Source organism: Stenella coeruleoalba (genome assembly GCF_951394435.1).
Source record: "Stenella coeruleoalba genome assembly, chromosome: 15".
Classification (NCBI taxonomy): Eukaryota; Metazoa; Chordata; class Mammalia; order Artiodactyla; family Delphinidae; genus Stenella; species Stenella coeruleoalba.
In genome coordinates, this window is record NC_137161.1 from 14302361 (window position 1) to 14319530 (window position 17170).

The window sequence follows — 17170 nt, forward strand, 5'->3', positions numbered from 1 at the left end:
TGTAGAGATTGAAGAAATAAAATCAGAACCCTATTTCACATCGTTTAAACAAAAATAAATTCCAAATGAGTTAAAGACAAATCTAAAAAATCAAACCATTAAAATCTTAGAACACCTGTAACACTATACCTACTTAGCCCTCAATCAGATCTTGTGACCCATCTGCAATGCAGATGACAGATAAAGGGTTAATATCTATATATACAAAGAGCATCTGCAGATTAGTATCAGCATTAAACTGGCTAGACACTATCACTAGACTATTCATAGAAGAACAAATCCAAATGGTGAATAAACCTAAAAAGATGTTCAACTTCCCTAGGAGTCAGGGAAATGCAAATTACATAACAATGAGATATCACTTGACTCACATCACACTAGCAAATCAATCGGGAGCATGATAACATCTACTACAAGCTGGGAAGGGACTCTCTTCACCACATTCCAGTAGCGATGACCTTGTTGGAGAGCAATCTGGCAAAATGTATATCAAAGTAAAACAACTCCACATACTCTTTGACCCAGCAATCTCATGCCCAGGAATCCATCCCATTGAAATCAAAGCACCAGAATATATGTAGCTGTGGTTATTCACATCAACAATCAACATGATTGCAATAAAACCCTAAAAACAAAGTGTCTACTCAGAAGAATAGTTGAATACTTTGTGGTACATTTATATCATGACATGTCGCACAGCCATTAAAAAAGAATTTCTTAAACCTCTATCTAGTGACTTGAGGGAACTTTTATCTTTCATCTCTGCAAGATGCAGAGAAATGTACTATAAACTGCGGTTCGATTTCTGTAAGAGATACGGACAGAAATCTACATAGGTATATACATTTGCATCTGAGTTTATGAGCATGAAAAAATATAGAGGAATATAATACATCTGCTAGCAAGGCTACCTGGGAGGAGGAAAAGCAGATGGTACAGATGGAGAGACAAATAGGAAGGGAGGAAAGAAAATATGAGAATAGGAGAAAAGTGAGAAGGGGGGTTAAAAGGAAAAAACTATTATTTCAAATAAGGACCATTTTTGTAAAAGTTATCACGTGTGTGTGAACAGGGAAAACATCTCCATATAAATCTATTGTATACATCTTGTTAATCACGGTAACACCTTACTTGATTTTTTGACTACTCATTCTGTGGATTTCTAACAGGTAAGTTAAAGTTTCTCACAAAACTGTGGATTTGTTGTTTTTTCTTGTAATTCTATCAGGTTTAGTATTATATATCTCAATTCTATGTTACTAGGCACATATAAGCACAAAGACTAAACTTATTGGTAGATTAAATATTTCATCAATATCTATTTTTGTCTTTTCAAATCATACTGATTATTTTTGCCTTGAAATCCATTTTGCCTAATGCTAAAATTGGTGCTTTCCCTTTGCTGGCATTTGCCTGGAATACCTTTTTCCATCTCAGTATTTTCAGTTTTTCTATATTGCCCTGTTTTTGCTGTCTCTTATAAAACATCACACAGTTTGACTTTTTAAACTCAAGAGTCTTTGTCTTTTAACGGTGAATGTAATAGATTTACATTTATTATCGTTATTGATATATTTGCACATGTTCTACCAATTTACCATGGATTTTCTATTGCATATGCTGTTTTCATGCTTCTCTTTCACCCCTGCTTTTTGATTAGTTGATAGCATTTTGTTTGTCCTCAATTAATTTTTCTTCTGATGACTTGGAAAATGTATATTCTGTTCCTATTATCTTTATATCTTTGACGCACATAGTTAAGCATATTCTTAATCGACATCTAGAGTTAATTAACATCTGTATCTTCCCACTAAATAAAATGAGAATCTTAGCATGCTTTTACTTTTCTCTCCTACCTCCTTCCCAGATTTCATACCTCTCAACCCCATGTTATCATCTTAGCTTTTAGTTAATTATTATAAGTAAAGATATTTATTTAAACTTAAAAATAAACCTTTCCCAGCGGTGCGCAGAATTATAAGGATGTCTGCAGAGATTTGAAAAATGGCAACAAATGAAAGTATCAGCATCTTTAGTTCAGCATCCTTGGCTGTGGAGTCACTTTTACCTGAGAATCCTCTGCAGGAACCATTTTAAAATGCTTGGAACTATATGTTGAATAATTATACAAAGTTCCAGATGGCAACATGGGGATGCCTCATAGTTCATGAGGTCCTTTGTTTCTTGTTCTGTTTACCTGTATTTTTGTTTCAATTTATACCTTACATGAAAAAGTACAAAATTCAAAAGGATAAACCAGAAACGTGGGGAAATCAATGGAAATGTTTTAAAGTACTTCTCTTTAATCACTTTTGTATCCAGCTTCCTTTGATTTGTGGAACCTATTATTCTACAGAGTATTTCAATACTCCTTATGATTGGCAAACAATGCCAAGATGGTACATGCTTTTGGCAAGATGGTTTGGCTGTGCAGTGATTGAGGATACATGGCACTACTTCCTGCATAGGCTCTTACACCACAAAACACTGTATAATCATATTCATAAAATTCATAAAAATTCATAAAAAATTCATCATGAGTTTCAGGCTCCATTTGGAATGGAAGCTGTATACGTACATCCTCTGGAAACCCTAATTCTTGGAACTGGATTTTTTCATTGGAATCATGCTTTTATGTGATCATGTTCTTCTTCCTTGGGCCTGGGTGACCATTAGTTTGATAGAAACTGTTGATGTCCATAGTGGTTATGACACTCCTCTCAACCCTTTAAGTCTCATTCCTTTCTATGCTGGTTCTCAGCAGTCAGGATTTCCACCACATGAACTTCATTGGAAACTATGTTTCGACATTTACATGGTGGGATAGACTTTTTGGAACAGACTTTCAATTTACTGTCTACAATGAGAAGATGAAGGTTGAGAAAAAGACTGAATAAACATCTCACATAAACCTTCCTGAAGATACACATTTCCTGAATTGAAGCTAGTAGCTAACATTGCTTCTGGGGAGTGGAAATAAACACGTCTTGGTTGCTAAGTGATAAAAAATACATTAACAACTTTTAATTATCTTCCTAGTGGGAACTTTTATATGTTTAAGTACAGTTTCTCTGAGGAAGTTTTAAAGGCCATGTTGCTAACCTCACAAAAAGGATTTAAGTAATGGAAGGAGTATTAATGTATGTCTTTTCCCCAAGTTGTACTATAGGCCTGAAGCTGAAATTGGTCTTCAAACCTTTTATTTTATTTTATTTTATTTTTTAAATTTACTTTTATTTATTTATTTTTGGCTGCATTGGGTCTTTGTTGCTGAGCGAGCGGGCTTTCTCTAGTTGCGGTGAGCGGGGTCTACTCTTCATTGTGGTGCGCGGGTTTCTCATTGTGGTGACTTCTCTTTGTTTCAGAGCATGGGCTCTAGGCGTGCGGGTTTCAATAGTTGTAACACATGGGCTCAGTAGTTGTGGCTCGCTGGCTCTAGAGCGCAGGCTCAGTAGTTGTGGTGCACAGGCTTAGTTGCTCCGTGGCTTGTGGGATCTTCCCAGACCAGGGCTCGAACCCGTGTCCCCTGCACTGGCAGGTGGATTCTTAACCACTGTGCCACCAGGGAAGCCCTCTTCAAATCTTTTAAATATATAGTGGCCATTTCAAGAACTCTTAGTAGCATTGAACTTTAAACACTTTTTTGGAATTTGCTTAAAGATCAAATGCCATGGGTTGAACGACACCAATCTGTACAGTGTGAGGGAGTGCTAACTCTGAAACAGCCAGCACTGGGAATTTCTACTCTTATCTGGAGCTGACCAGTTTGGGGTGATTCTCTTTCTTTGAGAAGTCCTTTTTGATTACAATGTACTACTCTTATCTATAAATTAAGGCATTTCTGAATTGATGAAAGACTATTTTAGTCTAAAGGTTTTCCGGTTACTTGAATTTTTTAAACACTGGGCTTTATTTCTGCTACGTACCCTTTCATTTTTGCACATCAAGTTTTCATTATACTTAAAGCTGTATCTTGAAACTTTGTGTACTGACTTGCTGTATTTGCACTTGGAGCTATTAAAACAAATGATTTTGTTTGATTAAATAAATAAATAAATAAACCTTTCTGGTTTCCTTGCTTACCTGTGCTTCTTATATCACACATTTTCTTCCTAAATTTATTTTCTCTTTGTTGAAGTATATCTTCTACACCAGTGGGCTCTCAACCAGAGGCTATCCTGCACCCCTTCCCAATGTGGGGGTGTTTTGCATTGTCATAGTGATGGAGGAGGAAAGCTACTGGCATTTAGTAGACGGCAGTGAAAGACACTAAGCAACCGGCAGCGTGGGGATCCGTCTTACATGATGAACAATTGTTCCACCCAAAATGCCAGCAGGACCCTGTTGAGAAATGCTATTCTGTATGGACTGTGAGTTGCAAACTTTTTTAGTCTGCTTGTGTCTTAAAATGTCTTTATGATGCTCTTACGTTTGCTTGATAGCTTGGTTGGGTAAAGATTCCTAAATTCACAAGTATTTGGCCAGAGAAATTTGGAGATATCATTCTGTTGTTTTCTTGCTTACAAAGTTGCAAATGAGAAGGCTGATTATTGTATTCTCATTCCACCCTAGATAATTTTATTTCACTTCCTTTTTATCCTTGGTGTCCTGAAATTTCATCATGATGTAATTAGTTGTAGGCCTTTGACAGTCTTCTTATAAATTACAGGACACTATTCCTGTGAACTGGAGAGGACCTAAACTAGGTCCTCTCAATATAAGAGCTCATGTATTTAAGTTTTAAGAAAATGGCTTGAATTATTGCCTTGCTTCAGGGATTCTCTCCTTCCTTCACTTTCTTCTCTCATTCTGTAACTCACGTTAAGCAGACAGTGAACTTGTGCATCTCTTTCTTAATACTTTGTTCATACTTCCCATGTATTTCTTCTTTTGTACTGCATTTTGGGAGACTTCCTTAGCTTGATCTTCTGGTTTAGTAACTAACTCTTCAAACTATTTTGCCCTTCAACCCATCTATTGAGATTTTTATTTTTAAAAGAATTATTAGTTTTATTTTAAAAAGAAAAAACTTTTTCATTTACAAAACTTTGGGGTGCTTTTGAAAAACATTGATGTGATAAGCTCTCTCATGTGACCAAGCTTTTCATGATACTTTTCCTATAGTCTGGTTCTATTTGCTTTCTTAACTCTGTTTCATCACCTGTTAACCAGGAATAATAATACCTACCACTCCATTTCATTGTGATGATTAGAGTTAACATAACACGATGCCTGGTATGTAGTGAGCTAAATACTTGTTGGATGAATATACAAAGCAGAATAATAAATGTAATATACCTGGCACATATATAGTAGGCCCTCATTAAATGGAAGCATGTTACCATTATTATTATTATCCCTGTTAATATTTGCTGAGACAGTGGCATTCAAGGATTTTACATTCTTGGTTTCAACCAGGTGAGAACACCGCCACCTCTCCCACGCCCAGATCCACGACACGGACTGCTTTGTAACTTTGCCGAGGCACGAACTTGAACTACAAATTGGCAGGCTGGTGAGTGGGAGTGGGAATCTGCCCAGCATCTGTCTCCCAAAATGGCTTTTTATGTTTTTATTTAATATGTGAAGCCAGTTAACCCTCACCACCACCCTGAAAGGCAGATGTCATTATCCCCGTTTTATAGGATGATAAACCTGAAGAAATTCACAAGGCAGTGGTTTAGGCTTCTGCGCTCAGCAGTCAGACAGATGGGGTTCTTTCTGACTCAAGAAATGGATGCTCTGGGGCTTCCCTGGTGGCGCAGTGGTTGAGAGTCCGCCTGCCGATGCAGGGGACACGGGTTCGTGCCCCGGTCCGGGAAGATCCCACATGCCGCGGAGCGGCTGGGCCCGTGAGCCATGGCCGCTGAGCCTGCGCGTCTGGAGCCTGTGCTCCGCAACGGGAGAGGCCACAACAGTGAGAGGCCCGCGTACAGCAAAAAAAAAAAAAAAAAAAAAAAAGGGAAGACCAGGTCCTTTTCCTCTTCCAGGCTTGCAGCTCCTGTGAGTACTCCCCCTTCCCCTTAGCAGAGACTAGAAGGGGGCTGCTGGCAAAGCCGCAGTGCAGTTCTCAGAATCCCAGTGCCAGCACCACAAAGCAGCGTGTGGAGAGGTGGGTTTCAGCTGAGAGACAATAGCTTGATAACTTAATAGGTGACATTCTGTGCTCCGCGGCATGTGGGATATTCCCGGACCGGGGCACGAACCCGCGTCCCCTGCATCGGCAGGCAGACTCTCAACCACTGTGCCACCAGGGAAGCCCTTCCCCATTTTAAAAAAAATTTATTTTATTTATTTATTTTTGGCCGCGTTGGGTCTTCGTTGCTGTGCGCGGGCTTTCTCTAGTTGTGGATGGTGGTGGCTACTCTAGTTGCGGAGCACGGGCTCTGGGCACGCGGGCTTCAGTAGTTGTGGCTCACAGGCTCTAGCACGCAGGCTCAGTAGTTGTGGTGCACGGGCTTAGTTGCTCCGTGGCACATGGGATCTTCCCGGACCAGGGCTTGAACCTGTGTCCCCTGCATTGGCAGGCAGATTCTTAACCACTGCGCCACCAGGGAAGCCCTCCCATCTTCTTTCGTGGGATTCCTGGGAGCACCACTCCAGCATCACTCAATGACCTTGGCAGTGGCCATTTCTTCCTGTGACACCGGTTGAATCCAGTTTGCAGGTTTTTAAACACTATCAGAAGGCTTCTTATGCCCCTGCAGACACCAGCACCTGCTGTGCAGCACCCCGTCGTCAAAGGTCTGCATCCCACACTCATAGCCCCTCCTCTGAGCTCAGACACCAGCACAAGCTGGCCAGGAACCCCTCCTCAGAGGTTTCTGAAACCACGTCTAAGTTTTAATAACGCCATTGTGTTTCCTTTGTTCCTTGAGCCTTAGAGGTGGTAGATGCTTCCTGCAGTCACTGCCTCTGTGGCAACATCGAGTCCTTTTGATCCTTTTTTAGTTTTCTTCTTAACAACTTTATACCTAGTTAATAATGCTTTATATTAATTGATCTTTTTGAAATAACTGGTGTGGTTTCTAACTCCTGACCAGATAGACCCTGACTCATACATAGCCTGGAAGGGGTAGACCATCCCCTAGGCCAAGATGTGACCGTACACCTAAATGAAGACATAAAATCTCCAATGGAAGTGGGTGAACTTCAGAAGAGGATTGGTCAGCCATTGAAGACTGGACCAGCGAGAGCCAGCAGCACAGACCCCAGCAGGACATCCTCAGCAGTGACAAGAGGACAAACCATCGTCATCCGTAGCCTGGATGACTGTAAGGAGCTCTGTTGGAGGATGAGACCACGACTCAGGATGGCGACCAGGTAGATTTAGTGCTTCCTTATGTACAGGAGCACATGGCTGCTCAGCATAGCCTCATGAGCAAAGCAAACGGTTAATCTTACATAGGTTTGGGGAAGAGTTTGCTTCGGGATTACATTGGTTCCAAAAGCGGGAGTGGGGTGATGCCAGCCTCAGAAGCATGTTCCTTTCAGTGAATCCACTGCAGATTAGCTGGTTTTCAAAGCACAGACTGTCACTGATTGGTTGGTTTCAGAGGCAGGATCAGTGACATGAGTTGCCCTTGACCTGTTAGACAGGTTTAAGACCAGTTCTCTTGTTTATTTATTACTAGGACTATAGAAAAATCAGTCTTTTCCTAGGAGTGCACAGGCTTTTTAATATTCACATCCCATTTGGTCCTCCTGCTTCCATCTTTGAATCCTACCAGCCATTCTCAACACAATCTGATCACAGCACCCAAGAGATCTTTTTGCAAAACTCAAATTGGATCGTGTCATTCCCCTGCTTCCAACCCTCTCATGGATTCCTGTTGCACGTAGAACAAAACTGAAACTCTCCACAGCAGAGCTGACAAGACCTGCATTAGCTGGCTTCTCCCTGCCCTTCTCTTCCCTTTGTTTGATCTAACGACCCAGTTCAAGTCAGGATCTCTCCTACCTCCAGGTCTTCCCACATTGCTGGCCCTTCTGCCTGGAACACTCTCCCCTTCACCCTTCACCTGGAAAACTCCTATTCATCCATCAAGTCTCAATATAATCATCACCTCCTCAGAGAGGACCTCCATGACTGTGCAGTCCTTCTGCTTTAGTTGCTGAAATGTGGGGAAATGAGCCTAATCATTCTCCTATAACATTTATCCCTGTTTATAATAACACATTTTTAAATTAATTAATTAATTTAGTTAGTTATTTGCTTGTTTGTTTGCTGTCTATCTCCCCTGCAGGGCTATGAATGCTCTGAGGGCAGAGACTGCGTTTGTTTTGCTCACCACTATACAACCAGTGGCTGGCGTACACCAAGCACTCAGCAAATATTTGTGGAAAGAACAGATAAACTCTCAAGTAGGGGAGTCTTCCTACAATAAACAGGAGCCCCTCCACATGGTCTCCTCCCCTAGCCAGACCTCCACGGCCAGGCCCTCTAGCAAGATTAATTTTCTGGCCGTGGCATGTGGGATCTTAGCTCCCCGACCAGGGATCAGAGCTGCGACCTCTGTAGTGGAAGCATGGAGTCTTAACCACTGAACCTCTAGGGAAGTCCCAAGAGTGGGTCTTCATTTCTTCTACCATGGCCACCTCAGCTTCTCAAGAAACAGGCACCTGCTCCAGACAAACCAGGCCAGTTCAATAACACTCATGGAGGAGTTTAGGGAGCAAAGGAAGCATCGGCCAATACAGGAACCCTCACCCCACACCAAGGCTCTGATCTCTAGGGCTGGGCTTACAATTAGAGGGATGAAGACAAGGGATGATGAGTCAAAGGGGCCCTGAGTCAGCAAGGCTACCTCACTCTCCCCCCACACCCAACACACACACACACACACCACATCTGTTTGGCCATTAATAACAACCCCCAATGACTGAACGCCTACTCAGAGCTACAAGCAGAAACTTTACTTGGTTTTACCTCATATAACTCCCTCACCAGCCCCATGAATCAATTTCTAGTATTATCCCTATTTTACAGATGAGGATAATACATTTCAGAGAGGTCAAGCAAACTGCCTGAGGACCCACGGTAAACATGGCAATACTCAGCCTGCATAGCCACAGCAATCGTCAAAGTAGTGAAATTCTCACGCATTATTAGCTGGTAAATAGTAGACGCCTCAAACCCCTGAGCATTTTCTCCACTCCCCCAGCAGCCCTGACCTCTCCTGCCACCTCTAACCCCTTCACCGCCCCACATTCCAGTAACTAAAGGGTTAAAGCAAAGCGGCCCTGGAAGGGGCAGAGAAACCCTCTAGGAATCTTCTCCAGCAGCTGTCTGTTCTGATCCGTCAGTAGTCATGCCTCACTGGCTGCTAAGTATTTCACATTATTATTTAGGATGCTCTGCTTCTGTTGTAACTAAGATCTTCCCACTGGAGAATTAGATCCAGGGAGCCCAGCTTCGCGTTGGCCAGGGGCTCATCTCCGGTTTGGAGGGATGCAGTGGGCTGTAAGAGCAGTCCCCCGCCCCCTTCCCCGCCCCCGCTTGAGTCCAGAAAGCAGCAGATTCACCACCAAATCCTAGTATGCTTGCCATTTTCTAAGAAATTATTGAGCCATTGCTGTGTGTCCTCTCTCAGTGAAGCCATTTACAGGGTACTTGCCGGGGCGGGGGGTGGGCAGGGCGCTCCGGATCTAAAGAATGGCCATTTGGTGGTTTCCAGGGCATGGACGCCAAGGTTAGAGTCCACTTGTTCAAGCCCCAGATCTGCCACTTAAGAGCCATAGAGCAAATGACTTAACCTGTCTGTGCTTCAGTTTCCTTTTGTGAAAAATGGGAGTAATAATAATAATAATTCTGACTCCAGCGGGTTGGGGTGAAGGTTCAATTAAATGCAGTATGTAAAAGTCCCTAAGAGTAAATAAAATTAATGTAAGATCCTTGAAACAGTGCCCGTCCCTACCCTAATGCTATATTGGTAAGTGGTAGCTATTAGTTCTGTTTACTAGGTGTGCTAGCCATTTTGCAAATCTCACTGAATACACTGAATACGGTCCCCTGATGCCCTGCCGCAACACGCGCCCGCGCGCGCGCGCGCACACACACGGAGATACGGATGCTGGTAGATGATTTCCTACGCCAGCAGAGGGCTCCGGGCTCACACAAGTGGCTGGAGCAGGTCCCTGCCGGGGCTGACAGCTGACAGCTCACCAAGGTCTCCACCTCCCACGCCCTGCTCCGCTTCCGCTCACACACATATAAGGTAAGCCCCCAGTTCCTGGAGGAACGATCTTCGCAAATTAAGTCCGTTATGTGAACCCCCAACCTGCAAGAGCTGAAGCTAGACTTGCTGTCTGCCTCCTGCCCTTTGCTTCCCACTGAAAGAACCAAGTCACCATGACTTCTCTTAATGACGCTTTAGTCGCCTGGTTTAGTCTTTTTTCTTCTCTTTCTGAGGCAGAGAGATGTCTTAAGGGAGACAGCGCAATGTTGCAGGAGAGACCCAGGTCTTGAAATTAGAATTGGATTTTAATATTGGCTTCACCCCTCCACCAAATAACCCTGGGCAAATGGCTAACTCTCGGTGCCTCAGTTTCTTCATTTGTATAATAAAGGTAATAAGAGTATGTACCTCATAGGAATGTGAGGATCGAAGGAGATAAATCATGTAAAGACCTTAGCGCAAAGTCTCATATGTAATCCCGGCCTAACAAGTGTTTGACGAAAAGAGTGAAACGCCCAGGTGTATTGTTTTCAGTGATGAGTATAAAGAGAAGGTCATGTACTGCGAGGTAAGACTGACTTGGGTACAAAACAGGCTGTGTGCCAAGTTTCTTTGCATCTCTAAACCTCAGTCTTCCTCATCTGTAAAATGGGCACCCTGGGGCTTCCTTGGTGGTGCAGTAGCTAAGAATCCACCTGCCAATATAGGGGACACAGGTTCGATCCCTGGTCCGGGAAGATCCCACATGCTGTGGAGCAACTAAGCCCGTGTACCACAACTACTGAGCCTGCACTCTAGAGCCTGCGAGCCACAACTACTGAGGCTGTGTGCCACAACTACTGAAGCCCGTGTGCCTGGAACCCGTGCTCCGCAACAAGAGAAGCCACCACAATGAGAAGCCTGTGCACTGCAACGAAGAGCAGGCCCTGCTTGCCGCAACAAGAGAAAAGCCTGCACACTGCAACGAAGACCCAATGCAGCCAAAAATGAAATAAAAATCATAATAAATAAAAGGACACCCTAGAGCTCCATTGAAAATTGGCAGTTTGTATTTTTTTAATAAATTTATTTATGTATTTATTTTTGGCTGCATTGGGTCTTCGCTGCTGCACACGGGCTTTCTCTAGTTGCAGCAAGTGGACTACTCTTCATTGTGGTGCATGGGCTTCTCATTGCGGTGGCTTCTCTTGTTGCGGAGCACGGCCTCCAGGCACACGGGCTTCAGTAGTTGTGGCTCACGGGCTTAGTTGCTCCGCGGCATGTGGGATCTTCCTGCACCAGGGCTCGAACCTGTGTCCCCTGCATTGGCAGGCAGATTCTTAACCACTGTGCCACCAGGGAAGTCCCTAAATTTCGCAGTTTTAAATGAGATCATGTATGTAACAGTCCCCAACATAAGTCTTGGCACATAGTAGACCCATAATAAATATGGGTTCTATTTCTTTTAGCAGATAAATGTAGGTTTCGATTTTTATGAGCCACCATATCAGAAATCCTTCTGATATGGTGGCAGGAATTGTATTTCAACAATAATTGTTTGTGAGAAGGGACATGCTTAACTTATGAGTGTTTAGGAAGATTCAACCACAGCATGAGTCAAGTTCATAGAGACTAGTTATCCATGGTGTCTTTTTGTTTATTTGATGGTGCAATACATAAGATCTTGACCATGTACTGTGTACTAGATACGCTCTAGGTGCTGGGAATATAGCCAGGGACACGACTATCAGCATCCCTGCTGTCATGGAGTCTATAAGTAACGTGGAAGTCAGAAAACAAAGTAGTCATATGACATCAAGTGCAATAAAGGAGACTGGAGCAGGATAAGGAAACAGAGTGGGGTTGGAGGGGCTGGATCAGAGAAGATAGGGTGGTCAGGGAAGACTTGCCTAAAGAGGTATTAGACCATGACCTATTGAATAAAGTGAAGAGTAAGCCATGTGATGATTGGGGAAAGAGCATTCCAGGAGAGGGAACAGCAAGTGCAAAGGCACAGAGGTGGGAAGAAACTGTGTTCAAGGAATGGGAAATTAGAGCTGTAAGACTCAAGCAGAGTGAGCTATGGGAAATTAGAGCTGTAAGACTCAAGCAGAGTGAGCTACGGGAGCGTGGAAAGTAGTCAAGTGCCAGACCATCTGAAGTCTTTTAGATGATGGCGACAATATTGTCTAAGCCCCCCAGCACTCTAAAGATGGACCACAGTACGGCATAGGTGGATGCTGATAGGAATAACCAAGGCATCGATTTGTAGGGGAGAGGGGATGAAATACACCTGCACCTATAGGATTGCCCTTACGGAGGATCAGAGAAGGTGCATTTGTAACAGGAGGAGACGCAGAACACTCAGGCTCTGATGCAGGTAGATTGGTGGATTTGCAATGAGAAGATGAGATTGTTTTCTTCTTATTGTTTCTTTTCCCTTCTTTATTCTTTCCTTCTTTTCTTTTTTCTTTTTTTTTTTTTTTTGTCAGCGAGATAAGAAGGTCATCAGTTAAGAGTAAGGAGTTGAGGGCAGAAGAGAGAAGATTCGAGATAGCCTCTGGGTGAGTGAGAGTGAATTGGCCAGGGATTTCCCCATGATGGGGAGGACCCATTTGAGGGTCTGTATTTTCCTCTGGCCCCAGTTAATTGCTGAGCACAGGTGTGACATGTGGTGATTTAGGCTTAAGCAGAGTTGGGATTCTGCAGGTGAGTAGATGGAGAGAGAAGGGGGCACGGGAGTTGAGGGTGAACACAAGGGCATGATGATAGTGAAGAACAGGGTAAGGCAGTGAGCTGGGTAAGGGGGGAAGTGAAGCCACAAAGGGCAGACTACACAAATGTGGAAGTCAAAGGATTGGAGAACTGGGAGAAGTATTTTGATATGCTCCAGTTTCAGATGTGGTTTTAGAGGAACTAAGAAAATACAATGAATAGTTATTGAAGGCCTGCTGTAATTATTAAAAGTACATACAATTTATTGAGCACTTATTATGTGCCTGGCACCCTGCTAGGTATTGGACATTTACTGTATCTCATTTAATTCTCATGACAATCCATCAGGGTTGGTACTGTTATTATCCCCATTGTACAGATGAGGAGACTGAGCCTCAGAGAGATCTAGTAACTTACCCAAGAACGCACAGCTGGTAAGTAACTGTATGGTTAGGCCATTCAGGATGGCTGTTTTCTTGCTCTCTCTACATCCCCTGCTCAACCAGGTCCTGCTTCACTCACATGACTATCCAATTCTCTTAATTATAGGGCTTAATTAGTCCCTGGTAACTGATGTGCCAATTCCCCCTATAAACAGTACCCTCCTTCTCCCCCAGGTTGCAAAGGGAGACTGCTGCCATGTCTTGCCCACCATCTACCACACACAGTGGGGTGTCACTCTGGAACCCTTTGTGTAAGAGACCCCTGCCCAATAAGCCACTGATGTCTCTGTCTCTGTCTCCGGACTCTTTCTTCGGTCTTAGGGACCTGCGAAGAGCAGTCCAACAATTACAAAGGGCTCTGTATACTTACAAGGCCGAGGGATCATAACTATTTTGCCACACCAGCTGCCATACACTGCGCTGGATTCGTATAATGATAACATTCAGCTTCAGGTACATCTCTTAGCTGATCTCAGCCTGAAAACAGGGCATCTGGCCTCAGTTGCCCAGGGGTAGCAGCTGGGAGTGGAGGTGGAGGGATCTGGAATTCTTGTCTTGTGTAGTAGTCTTGGTGGAGCTGTCAGTCTGGGCGCCTGCCTTCCTTAGCTAAGGGGAGGGCATGTTACCTGAGCTCAGCCACCGGACTCTTGCTCCAGGGACCCTGACTCTGATCAAAGAAAGGTCTGATCTGATGGGCTTCCCTGGTGGCGCAGTGGTTGAGAGTCCGCCTGCCGATGCAGGGGACATGGGTTCGTGCCCCGGTCCGGGAGGATCCCACGTGCCGCAGAGCGGCTGTGCCCGTGAGTCATGGCTGCTGAGCCTGCGTGTCCGGAGCCTGTGCTCCACAACGGGAGAGGCCACAACAGTGAGAGGCCCGCATACTGCAAAAAAAAAAAAAAAGGTCTGATCAAGAAAGGGGAGAAAAAACCCAATCCAAAAACGGGCAGAAGACCTAAATAGACATTTCTCCGAAGAAGATATACAGACTGTCAACAAACACATGAAAGAATGCTCAACACCATTAATCATGAGAGAAATGCAAATCAAAACTACAATGAGATATCCTCTCACACCAGTCAGAATGGTCATCATCAAAAAATCTAGAAACAATAAATGCTGGAGAGGGTGTGGAGAAAAGGGAACCCTCTTGCACTGTTGGTGCGAATGTAAATTGATACAGCCACTGTGGAGAACAGTATGGAGGTTCCTTAAAAAACTACAAGTAGAACTACCATATGACCCAGCAATCCCACTACTGGGCATATACCCTGAGAAAACCATAATTCAAAAAGAGTCATGTACCAAAATGTTCATTGCAGCTCTATTTACAATAGCCCGGAGATGGAAACAACCTAAGTGTCCATCATCGGATGAATGGATAAAGATGGTGTGGCACGTATATACAATGGAATATTACTCAGCTATAAAAAGAAACGAAATTGAGCTATTTGTAATGAGGTGGATAGACCTAGAGTCTGTCATACAGAGTGAAGTAAGTCAGAAAGAGAAAGACAAATACCGTATGCTAACACATATATATGGAATTTAAGGGAAAAAAATGTCATGAAGAACCTAGGAGTAAGACAGGAATAAAGACACAGACCTACTAGAGAATGGACTTGAGGATATGGGGAGGGGGAAGGGTAAGCTGTGACAAAGCAAGAGAGAGGCATGGACATATATACACTACCAAATGTAAGGTAGATAGCTAGTGGGAAGCAGCCGCATAGCACAGGGACATCAGCTCGGTGCTTTGTGACCGCCTGGAGGGGTGGGATAGGGAGGGTGGGAGGGAGGGAGACACAAGAGGGAAGAGATATGGGAACATATGTATATGTATAACTGATTCACTTTGTTATAAAGCAGAAACTAACACACCATTGTAAAGCAATTATGCTCCAATAAAGATGTTAAAAAATAAAATAAAATAAAATAAAATAAAAAAGAAAGGGGAGAAAAGAATGGAACTAATGCATTTTGCTTACCTAAACGCCCAAAGCATCTCCAGCCTTTTCTAAGCCTAGTCCTCCAGCTTCCTGTCACCTCTGTGAATTAGCTACTAGCCTGCCAATATACTCCTTTTCTGCTAAAATTAGCCAGAGTTGGTTCCTGAAACTTGCAATTAAAGAACCTGCACTGGCAAATCAGGGGGGGAAAGAGACAAAGTATTGTAAAGCTAAAGTGAATGATTTATTCCTTGGATAAATGTGTACTGAGCAGGGCCAGGACTAGGGTGAAGCAAGTGAGATACCCAGGGCACAAAATTTAAGGAAGCTTTCACTCAACCCCCTCTCCCCCCAAAATATCAGTGGCTTAAAGAACAAGGATTACTTCTCTTTCACATGAGAGTATGAAGCGATCTAGAATGTTCCAGGTCAGCAGGTAGCAATTCTGCTCCATTCAGGGACACTGGTACTTTCTATTTGGTGATCCTATCATCCCCTAGCACATTATCATCATCACAAGGCTGGGAGAAGGGGTTTTGGCGGACAGCTAGCAGACTCCACGGAAGTCATTGCCCACGTGGAGCCTATTTTCCAGCAGATTCTATTCTTAGTAATAAAAGGCTGCTGGGGAAACATACTCACAGACTAGAGAACGAACTTATGGTTACCAGGAGAGGTGGGGGGGAGAGTTAGAGAGTTTGGGATTGACATGTACACACTGCTATATTTAAAATAGATAACCAGCAAGGACCTATTGTATAGCACAGGGAATTCTGCTCAATATTATGTAACAACCTAAATGGGAAAAGAATTTGAAAAAGAATAGACACATGCATATGTATAACTGAATCACTTTGCTGTACACCTGAAACTAACACAACATTGTTAATGAACTATACTCCAATGTAAAATAAAAAGTTTTTAAAAAGTGATAAAAATATAAAAGGTTGCTTGGTATAAGCCCTTGGGGGTTCAGGGAGGGAGAGGTGTTTATGGGCTGCAGTAAACGGGGAAAGCATGAAGAAGTGGGAGAATGTTCCCGAAGAGAGGAATTACAGGAGTTACCCCTGGAGCCTGGGAAAGGTAAAATGAACTTGGCCTGTCATCTTGCAATGGGGCAGGAAAAAGATCTGCTAGACGAAGGTGGAATTCTCATGCCTTCTCACAACCCAGTTTTGTAGTCAGAAGATGAAATTGGAAATGAGGAAAGCTGGACCTGAGTTCTAGTTCCTGAGTTGACCTCAGGTATACTCCTTAACCTTGCGAAGCCTTTGATTTTCCTTGTAAAATGACGAGGATGATAACATCATCAACAATGATAATTCGGGCTTCCCTGGTGGCACAGTGGAGAATCCGCCTGCTAATGCAGGGGACACGGGTTCGAGCCCTGGTCCAGGAAGATCCCACATTCCATGGAGCAGCTAAGCCTGCGCGCCACAACTACTGAAGCCCGTGCTCCGCAGCAAGAGAAGCCACCACAATGAGAAGCCCGTGCACCACAACGAAGAGTATCCCCTGCTCGCTGCAACTAGAGAAAGCCCGCGCGCAGTAACGAAGACCCATCGCCGCCAATAAATAAATAAATATATTTATTTTTAAAAAACAACAATAATTCATTAATAATTAAAAAGAAGAGTATGAATAATAACAATGTTGCTGTGAGGATTCCACAAAGCAATGGTCTGTAAAAGGCTTTGGTAACCAAAGCACTGTAGACTGGGGGTGGGCAACTTACAGCCACAGGCCAACGCCCATTTATCTTGTAAATAAAGCTGCATTGGAACACAGTCACCCTCATGGGTTTACATTGTCTGTGGTTGCTTTCACACTACAACAGCACAGCTGAACAGTTTTGACAGAGACTGTATAGCGAAAAGCATTCACTATCTGGATATTTATGGAAAGTTTG

The 17170-nt window shown here is 43.5% G+C and overlaps 1 pseudogene across 1 annotated transcript; it reads left to right on the forward strand.

Annotated features, from left to right (window-relative positions):
* The first annotated feature begins 2004 nt into the window (after positions 1 to 2004).
* On the forward strand, positions 2005 to 2977 carry LOC307198655 (methylsterol monooxygenase 1-like; annotated as a pseudogene). The gene has a single exon. The product of its transcript is annotated as a methylsterol monooxygenase 1-like (transcript).
* Positions 2978 to 17170: the final 14193 nt, after the last annotated feature.